Source organism: Zonotrichia albicollis, chromosome 17, assembly GCF_047830755.1.
Source record: "Zonotrichia albicollis isolate bZonAlb1 chromosome 17, bZonAlb1.hap1, whole genome shotgun sequence".
Lineage (NCBI taxonomy): Eukaryota > Metazoa > Chordata > Aves > Passeriformes > Passerellidae > Zonotrichia > Zonotrichia albicollis.
In genome coordinates this window covers 5120103-5131096 of record NC_133835.1, presented here as the reverse complement: position 1 = coordinate 5131096, position 10994 = coordinate 5120103, and positions in this window count along the sequence as shown.

The following is a 10994-nucleotide window of genomic DNA, read 5'->3' as shown; positions in this document are numbered from 1 at the left end:
ATCCTGATCCTTTTTTGCCTGCCAGGAACAAAGAGAGATCCCCTGTGAGACCTTGCTGAGCAAGGCTGGCTGCAGCAGCTCCTGCAGGATGGGATGAAGGTGCCCAAATGAAGCTTCAGAAAAGATCCCAAAATGGTTTGGGTTGGAAGGGACACCCTAAAAGCTCATCTCCATCCAACCCCTGCCATGGGCAGGGACACCTTCCCTTGCTCCAGGCCCTGAGGATGATCTGACACCCTCCACAGCCCAAGGTATGAGCAGAGAGGTGTTTTGCCCTTGCTCCCAAATCCTGGGTGTTAGACACAAGCTGATCCACAGCATGAAGCCTTTCCCAGCCAGGTGCAGATAGAAATATCTTTGTAGTAAATTTGTAGGTTTGCTTCATTAATGGAGTGACTGAGTCCTGTGCCTGGGAATTGAGCAGCTTCCTTCACCTTCCCCAGCTTTGTGATAGTGTGTGTGTGTGTGTGTGTGTGTGTGTGTGTGTGTGTGTGGTAAATGACCTTTGGAATGAAAATATTAACAGAAAAGGAAAACATGATTGTAATTTATGAAATGTTAGCCCAGCTGCCTCTGGGGGGGAACAGACCTTTCAGCCCTGATACATTGCTGGGTGCCTGCATTGACACAGGTGCATTTAAAGAGTCAATTAGGGGGAAGATGTGTATTTACACAGCCTGGATTAATTTCATATTTTGGCAACTTTCTTTTTAAACATTTGAGAATACTGATGCTGCTCCAAGAGGTTGCTTGTTGAGAAAGGGCTGGAGGAGGTTCCAGAGCAGAGATGAAGCCCAAATCTCTGGTAACAAAACATTTGGGTGGTCACTGCACCCTGAGAGAGCATCAGATTGAACAGTCTGTGCTGGAGCAACTCCTGATGGTGGGATCTGGGCTCTTGAATGTTGGCAAATGGCTGCAAATACCTGTCAGACTTCCAGGGGTGTTTTCTGCAGGAGAACAACAGAAGTGGGTGCTCTCTTGGCTGTTACTTTGTGCAATTTGATTTCCTGGGTAAAAACCCTGGATTTCTGTCTTCATTACTGGCCAGGGGCTTCCACATAAGGCTATTAAAACTTTAAAAGACTCTCTTTGAGGCAGATCAATGCAAAATGAAATGGAGGAAAATTGCTTATTGCTGAGGAAAATGCAGCACTGTGAATAACAAGGAAGAAAATGCAGCTGAAGGCTCAAATTGAGTCTCTATTAAGCCTGTGATTAAAGATAATGTGCTACGAAAGGGGAACACTGGAGGGTTTCTGTGCTAGGTTGGATGGCTAAAAACATGGTGATTGTGGCTGCTGGGCCCTCATTGGCCTGGGTTTGATATCTAAATTATAGGGTTATTACCCAGAAATGGGTTTGATGCTCTGTCTGAAAGGCAGAGCCCCTCCACAGCCCAGCTGGCTGGGGGCTCTTGTCCTGCTTGGGGCTTGGAAATTCTGTCTTTCTATTTTCCTTGGCAGCTCAGGTTTTGTGGTTCTTTGCATAACAGTTTTGGGGCTGTTTAAGAGGCTTAAGAAATTAAATATGCATAGGTTCTTCCAGTCACCTACATCCCATGTAAACCTCAGAGAGTTCATGAGGGATTGCTTTGCTTTAAAGCTGGGGATTTTTCTTCTTTATTTTAATGAAATTGATGTCCTTTATTGATGAGGGTGATATATGGAGTGACAGCACAAGATTTGTGGTGTTTTCCAGAATAAACTTGCATGTTTGTAAGTAGTTGATGTTGTAAGCAATGGCTGAAGATTTGCATTTGGCAAACTTAATTACATTTGAAATGAGTTTGGGCTTGAACTTGGGAGATACTGCTTTCTGCTTAAAACAAAACTGTTCCCTAGGATGAGAAGAAGATTTCAGTGACATGTTTGTATTTAGTAAGCTCAAGGCATTTTTCACAAACTTCAGAACCATTCAGCATCACAAGTTGTTTTCTCCAGGAAATCTTTCCTGCTCTGCATCCTCAGCCCCCACAAGCCTCAATCTGGGAATTGCTGCTATCAGCTGCCTGCAGTGTTCTGCTCCTGCCTTATCTGCTGCTGGCACAGAAAGGACCCTGACAACTGCTAATCAACCTCGAGCACACAGATCTCCCTGAAACATCAACAGCATCTGCACTGCTCCCTCTTCTTTATTTCCTTCTCATCTTACAGGAAGGGGGAGCATCTTTTGCTGTCTGCAATCTCCTAAGCTTAAAAATTGGAGCTCAGTTAATTTTGCTTTTTGAGCTGCTGCATCTACATTTAGCTGAACCTTAATTTGAAGAACAAAGCAATTTGAATTTGGAGTTTTATGTTACCCACCTAGTTTTAAACACTAAGGCCAGGTCTGTGGCACCAGTAACAGCAGTGTTTGTACTGGTGCTGGGTGGTGTCGTGTGACCGTGTTCACAGGGGTCTAAGGATGAGGGAAGAGATGAGGATCTGACTCCATGTTTCAGAAGGATTGATTTATTATTTTGTGATGTATATTATATAAAACTATACTAAAAGAATAGAAGAAAGGATTTCATCAGAAGGCTAGGTAAGCTAAGAATAGAAAAAGAGAATGATAACAAAGGTTTATGGCTCGGACTCTCTGTCTGAGCCAGCTGACTGTGATTGGCCATTAATTAGAAACAACCTGGGCCAATCACAGATGCACCTGTTGCATTCCACAGCAGCAGAAAATCATTGTTTACATTTTGTTCCTGAGGCCTCTCAGCTTCTCAGGAGGAAAAATCCTAAGGAAAGGATTTTTCATAAAAGATGTCTGTGACAGTGCAGCCCTGCTCCCAGACCCTTTACTTTTGGGGACCTGCTGCAATTCTTGTTTCCTCAGAGTTCCAACCTGGTTGGTGGCTGGTTGGAGTCACCTCTCAATCACTCTCTGTTAGTGCCAAGTGTTTTTTTGGTGTCCCACAGAACCCAGTCAGTGCCACTGCAGGTGCCAGGGGGCTCGTGTGACAAACTGCTCCTCAGCAAAGGACAGGAGGAAAAATCTCTACTGAGATCTACATCCTCTGCAGGAGGACAGGCCAAGCTGGGATTTGGTCTGTCACCCACACAGGTAGCTTGGAGCTGACCAGTTCTCTGACCTTGGTGTTTCTTGGATTATTTCGTAAAAAAAGAAATCCACACAAACAAAACTCAGATTTTCTTTCAGTATTCCTGTCACCATTCATTTCTCCTGCTGCTCTGGCTGTCATTGCTTGTGACATTAATATTCCAGTTGTCATCAGTACAACAAAACATGGCAGGAACACCAAGTGTTCCTGCAGCATTGTGGGGGCAGGAGAGGACTCAGGGTGCTGGGGACTGGAGGCATCAGGGAGGGTTTGGCTGAAGAACTTAAATGTGTGTTTGGTGTTTCTGTGATTTTACTGAAAAATCACATAATGTCTGCAAGGCAAACCTCCAGCTCTAAGCTCTGTGCGATCTTTATTGTCCTTAAAGGAGGAAAAGGGCCCTGGAGAGGAAGGTGCAGCTGTGGTTCCAGGGTGGAAATGCTCCAGTCACTGCTAGTGCAGCACTCTCCAGGATGGCTTGGGTGATGTTCAGCTCTGTGCTGAGGACAAGGCAGTGACTCCTGCCTTGTTCTGTGCTCTTATGTGACTGGTTCATTGTTGGGAAGGATGAAAGTTTGACAAGAAAGTCCCACAGATATATGTGTTTGGCAGAAAGATTTTTGAATATAGAGTCTGATAGAGGAATAGAGATGGAAGCAAGTTTTGATATAGAAGAAAAGAATTGCTGAGCCAGTCTTACTGGATAACCAAGGAGGCAAAGGGTGTGTTAGTTAGAAGGGGTTTCTATGGCTTAGAGCGAAGGATAAACCCACCCCAATCAAGAAGATGCCTTTACCAAGCACAGGCAAACAAGCCTGCTGATGTGGCAAGTAGAAAAAGGTCTCAGAATTTTCCACTGCAAGAAAACTGAAAACCAACTTCTAGCTTAAACTGTAATGTAGGGACTTTTAGTGATTGGAGAACAGTAACATGAATATGGTAATTATAGTAGTTATGATAGGCTATAGATAAAAGTTAAGGTATAGATTGGTTCTCCTGTATGAAGATGCTCAGCAAAGAAAAGTCTATAATGCATTGTAACCAAAACCAAAGGGTCTCCAGGCCTGCCTGCAGCTGGAGCTGACAGCTGTGGGCACAGCTCTGTCACCCACAACCCTGGACTGCTGTAACTTCTTGGATGGAATAAACTGCATTTTGTATACAATAAACTGCATTTTGGAGAGCCCCTGGAGTCCCACATCCCTCATTTTGGCTCTTACAGTTCATGTGCATCTCCCAGCAGCTCTTTGTGGCTGATGGAAAAGCCAGTGTGTGTCCATGGAGAGGTTCAGCCTGGCAGTGTCACACCCCCTCCATGTTTGGTTATTTAATGTGAGCAAACAAGGTCAAAGATAAAATAACTCCCCCTCCCCCTTTCACAATCCTTCTACTGTAATTTTTTAAGAGGCAGCCATGTGTGAGATCAGCAAAGGTTAAATTGTCAGGCTCCCTTAGCAAAGGAGAGATTTGACTCCTAGCCTGAGGCAGGGTTATCTACCCTGAGCTGTTACATTGCTTGTTAGATGCTGCTTTTTCATGGCCAAAACATATCAACAGCACAGCCCCACCAGCCCTGCTGGGTTTAATCAGTGTGTGCAAACCTGGTCTAACACACCCTGGTAACCTGCTACCCACAACTCACCCAGCTGCAGGCTGGCATTGCACTTTTATTGGCTCCTGCCAGGAAGAAATGTTTTGTTTCTCTGTATCTGGTCAGTGGGACTGGGGATTATTAGATGTATTAGATTATTATTAGATTATTATTAGATGTATTTTCAGATTTATGCTGCTACAGATGAACAAGGCTTGTGTTTTTTGTGTTTGTGCACAGAGTTGACTCGTGGCATGGCTGTGAGGGCTGCCTGATTGCCTCTGCTTCATCAGGGAATTGAGGAAATTTAACTCCCATTGCATAAATTCACCCTCATTGAAATTTATACAGATACAACCTGGAGGTGTATTACTGTGAGGGGCTGCTGGGGGAGAACCTGTAACTTGACAACAGCAGATTTTGCTGGTCCTGACAAGCCTTGATGTGGCTTTTCTTACACAGAATATGAAGTTGCAGTGCAGCAGAAGCTGCATTGCAGCTGCAGCGGGGGCCCATCCGTCTGCTCCATCTGGCAGAGCCCAGAGTGGCTGAGCCTGCAGGCTCAGGGTCCTGTGACACACTGGGGGCAGCCATGCATGAACCAAGCACTGCTCATTTCATCAGCAGGAACAGCCCCTGAACACAAGGAGGGGTTTGCAGTGACAGTGATTTCTGTGGAATCTATTGCAGTTAATTCTTCCCAGTGAGGAAGGCAGAGCTCACCTCTACCACAGGCTGGATTTCTCTTGACCCAGCATAGATATTGCTATGCTCCATTTTCAGGTCCCTCATCTCATGATGAAGGGTTGCTTTAGCCCATCCTTCCAGATTTCCTGAATATAGAGTAGAATCAAGCAGGAAAAATGGCAAAAAGTCCAGCAATGTTCCATCAGTCTCAAGTAACCAACAGACATTGGGTGGTTTTCTTTCTGCCTGGTTCTTCTAGACATTCCTCTCTAACTAACATTCTTATAAAATCAATACTTTGGTAATCAGCTCCCAACTGCTGTTACAGAATTACTCCAAACTTCTTTAAAAATCTAGCAGAGCCATTTTTATGAGTGTTATGAGTGGAAATGTGTTATGACTGTTGCAGTGGAAATGTGGACAGTGGTACAGCCACTGAGGTTGAGCTGAGATTAAGACATTGATAGGGACCTTACAGGTGATTTTCTGCACTCTGGGTGCCAAATTAAAATCTCTACAAGCCCAACATAGTCAGAATTTAAGGCATTAAAGCTGTCAGTGTTTAAAGTGGATTTTGGAAGGAAGTGTAGCTGATCTACACTGGCTCAGTGATAGGTGGGAGGGCACTTTGAGCAAGCTCTTCTAGTGGAAGTTGTCCTTGCCTATGTCAGGGGATCGGATGTTTTTTAAAGATCCTTCCCAACCCCACCCAGACTGTGATTCTCTGACCTTTCTTTCCCTGACATGGGCTGTTTATTTCTCCAGTGTCTCTATGCCCCTGCAGACAAAAAACAATCTTTGCTTTCACGTTGGGACTCAGACAAACAAAGGCATCAGCAGCAGCCCCCAGAGAGGCAGGGCTGTAATTGAGGTTATTAGCTTTGCTGTTTTTCAGAGCCCAGAGCAGGCTGGCAAGAAGCCAAGCCTTCCCTGAGCAGCAGCATCTCTGCTGCTCCTGCAGCCTCTGCATCCGACACCTCCTGCTCCCTCCCCAGCCCCTGCTGCCTCTGCTCTCTGTTCCCCACACTGCCAATCCCCTGCTCACCAGGGAGCCCTTCAAATGGCAGTGTGTCTGGCTAAAAATAAAATGAAATTTTAATGACTGCAAAATATCCCCCTTTCCACCCAATTGCTCTCTGGAGGAAAGGGGAGGGCTGCGAAGTCAGGGAATGCCCAGGAGTTGGTGCAGGGGTTGATGCCTCTCACCTCCTTTACTGGAATGGTAGGAAGGAGTAAAAAACCAAAACATATTCTTTAATTAATCATTTAAAAAAAATTATTTTATTACCTTGTGGTGTTGTGGATGAAGAAAATTTGCTGGGAATCATTTGTTTGACTCAGAAGTGGCACACACAGGCTCATGGCTCTGTTCATGCAGCTGCAGTGTAACTGATACTGAGCACAGAGAGTGTTCTGGGCTCTGACCAACACCTCCAAATCTGCCCCAGCCTGGGCAATCTGGGGGAGCCAGACTGGCAGAAACTCCTGAGCATCAAGTCAGAGCACCTGGCTCCTGAAACTCCTGAGCGCCACTCCACCATGGTGGAGACCCATTGGCACCCTGGACCTTGTGATTTGTTTTCAGAGACCCCAGTGCTGCAGAGTCTGCTCAGTCAGGGTGAATCTGTCACTGTCCCCCAGTTTTGCCCATGGGACAAGACAGTGTTATAACACTTGGTGTTTGTGCTCATTTATCTACATTGCTGAACCACTGAGTGCCTTCCTCCACCTCCCTGATACCAACACCTCCCTGCCTCTCTCCTGGCAGTGCTTGTAACCTATTTAAGAAATTATATGGAGACAGTGGATTAACCTGTAAATCAATTTTTTATTTTTATATTTTACCAGGATGGGGCTGTGAGGAAAACCAGCCAGGGGTGCTGTGATCCTCACAGGGTTTCCTGCAGGGAAAAGCATTTCCTGTGGCACTATTGTAGCATTATGACGACCTTCCTCATGTGAAATCATCCTCTGGGGATTTGCAAACACCAACATTTTCTGCTCAGGGTTGATAAAAACCTTTCCCTGCCTCTACATCAGAGGGGCACAGGAAGCCTCGAAGCTGGAGCATCAGAGCTGCTGCAGCCCTGCAGCCCGGATGGGGCACCCCAGGAGCTGGATCAGCCCCACTGCACCTCACTGTGCTGGCTGCTGGGAGGCTCAGAGTGAATCCCAGGGGTTTTCCAGCCTCTCTGGCTGCTCCTCTGCCAGGTACACACTGGCAATTCCCAAGGGCACAGCTCAGCACAAGCAGCAGCCCTGTAGGGGACAACAATCACACCCCCCTGCTGGGATCCCCTTCTTTCGTCAGTAAAAAACCCATCATCACAATCACTTCTTCCTCCTGTGTTTGCTCAGCCAGAAAACATAAAGTCACTCATTATTTTTATGTGCTATGACTTTACAGATGAATGTGACATTTCTGACTGTCACAGTTTGATGAGGAAAACGAGGTATTGGCATCTAAAAATTAGTGATGGGTGCTTTACAAATGTCTGGACACCCAAAAATAGCTGCAGAAAACAGTGCTGCTTGTACATTTTAAGCACAAGAACAAGCAATGAAAGCATTCCCAGAACTGCTCCAGGGAATAGCAGACTTTTCATTTAAGGCTGTATTATTTAATTGGATAATCTGATTAAGTATATAGGTTATGTGAGGACCTGATGCTATCCCCTTTAGGAACTGCTGCATATAGACAGAAATAAAATAACAGCCAATTGCATGGGAGGGAGAGCTACAATAAATGCTATTTTTGATCCAATTGCTCTGGAGAAATTGGTGGCAGATGCATCACTCTGCTATTTGGTTAAAAGGGCTGTTTTCTCCCAGATGAATCAGTTTATATGCAGTGAATTGGCCTTTGCTAAAATAACTGATTTTAGCAAAGTCAGAGCCATTGATGGGGATATTTTGTTGGAATTTCCATGTTTGATTTATCCTGTGCTTGATTTACATATGGATGTATAAAAATGCCAAATGGCTGTGCCTTGCCATGGCTGTGCTGCATGAATGGGTGGCAGTGAGAGGTGCTGGAGCTGCCCTTAGATCCCTGTGGTTTGGGTTTGGAATCTGTCACACAGGTCCTGGCAGTTGAGTAAGCTGAATTTATTTAACTCAGCTTTTCCTGTGTCTGAGCAGGGGATTTGCCATAGCCTGTGGCTGGCTGTTTATTAGCATAACTTAATGGCTGGCTATAAATAGAAATGAAGGGAGGTGCAGACAGAGACTTGCTTTACTAACCTGTCTCTTGGGTCCTTGCCTGTGATCTTCCTTTTTTTCCAGATTTTTCCCCCCTTTTCCACGGCGATAAATAGTTAAAACGCAATTACAATGTTAATTTGTTGCATTAATGTGCTACAGCAGGAAGCTCTGGCAAACCGGAGAGCCAGTCAGCTCCCATTAACCACCCAGGCTGCTGGGGGACTCCCGAGCCCCTGAAAACCGGGAGACACAATCAGCATCTTATCGAGGCTGACACCAAAGTGATGCAATCAGCCTCAAGTGTCCCACAAGGACTGGCACTGAATAAAGATAAAGCCACTCAGCCTTTTCCTGCTTCACCGGGGTCATTGGGAAGGGAAGGATGCCATTAACCAAGCAATAAATCTCATTCCTGAGCTTTCCAGTTTTGGCTTTCTCCCCTGCAGCTCCTGTGTGATTCAAGGCAGGGGATGGCACCCAAGACACCTCTGTCCATGCTTGGAGGGCTCTCCCCAGGCACCTCTGCTTGTCCAGTGCCAGAACCCAAGAAATTCCTCTGGCTGCCCTGGAGGACTCAAGCCCCTGCCCAGGGGGCTCAGAGACCTTGGCACAGAGCCCAAGACCCCTGTGCCCTTGATCTTGACCCATGGAAAAACAATTACCAACCTTTATATGAAGAATTACGAGTCAAAAGAGTTTAAGTAGAATAATTTTTAGTTCGTCACAGGGTGAAAAATAGATTTTTGAGGTTTTTAGAATAGGGGCTCAGGGTCCCAAGATGGAGGAATCTGGGCGTGCCTTGTACTTTTTCCTTCTTTTTCTTCCTAGCCTCCATCTTCTGGGTGATGTTTGGCCCCTGTGCCTTTGATTTAGCCCTTGAAAAAAACAATTACCAACATGAAGAATTACAAGTCAAAAGAATTTAAGTAGAATAATAGTTTGTCACAGGGTAAAAAATAGACTTTTGAGATTTTTAGAATGGGGGTTCAAGGGGGCAAGATGGAGGAATTTGGGTGTGCCTTGACCTTTTTCCTTCTTCTTCTTGGCCTCCACATTCTGGGTGATGGTGGCACTTTTGGATTGGTTTAGAGTAGAAGCTCACTGTCTAACATAGGTGATGGGTAGTGGGTAGTTATGGTAAATAATGCACACTTAGTTTTTAGTATAAAAACATAATGCTGCCCCAAGGATGGGCAGAGTGCCTCTGTCTGACCTGCTGAATGGACCTCAGCAGGCCAGAGGAAGAATTTTATAGATAAGAAACAATAAGCAACCTTGAGACCAAGAAATGAAGAGTTGTGATTCCTTATTTGACAGCCAGGCTGGGAAAAGAGACTTTCTAACACATCTTGGGGTCACTGTGAGCAGCAAAAGCCCCAAGAATACAGAGGGAATCCTACTGGGGGCACTTCAGGGATCCATGGGCTCCAGCACAGGCTGTTGTCCTTCCCTCAATCCATCTGTTTTTCTGCTGCTGGGTTATCAAGGCTTCATTCCCCCTCCCACAGTGCTTTCCATGGCTCTCCTGTGCCCCACAGCAGCTGGAAGCTGCCCAGACCTCCAAACTGTGATCCAACACCTCCCTGCCCCTCTCCTGGCAGTGCTTGTAACCTGTTTAAGAAATTATATGGAGACATTGGATTAACTTGTAAATCAATAGTAAGGCAACATATTTTACCAGGATGGGGCTGGGAGGGAAAACAGCCACGGGTGCTTTGATCCTCACAGGGTTTCCTGCAGTGTTCCTTAACACCTTGTTCTTTAAGGGACAGCAAGTTTTTCATCTCCTCCCCGTTTATCTGATACTCCAGGTTCTCTACCAGTGAAGATGGCAGGGGCAGAAGTGTTTTCTGTTCTTGAAACTGGAAGGATTTCTCCTGCCGTGGGCAGAAAACTCTTGGGGGAGAGCCCAAATTGTGAATTAAGATCTGAAATGTTGTTCTTGTCTTGAGAATGCTCTGGCTGCTGCTGTTCTTGTGGGGCCTAAACCACTCTGAGGGTGTTTTAGTGCTCTCAGCACATGGAAATTATCTATATACCAGGTAGGAATGCTCAGATTTTTCCCTAATATGTCTATTCCACTGCACCTCTCCTTCCTTATGAATGCTTACAAAGTACAGCCTGCTTCAGCAGCACTCCTTAGAATTTATTGAAAGACCAAACATAGCCTTAATCAAATACATTTTTGGTCAGGCCTTACGCAAATAAGTAAACCAGTCTCCAAAGCAGACAATTTGCTGGTAATAGAAAAATAAATTTTTATTGCAGTAGCTGCCTTTTCAAGGAATTAAAACTCATTAGACTCTACCATTTAGGGGAAAAATAAAAGGCTTTTAAACATCAATTCAGAATCCATTTACAGGCTCTCTCAAGGCCCTGTGTTACCACGTGGATCCAGGGTTATGTCTCTCTAATAAAATACTGGGAAATGTGAAAAAACTGTTGGGGAAATGGAATTTCTGA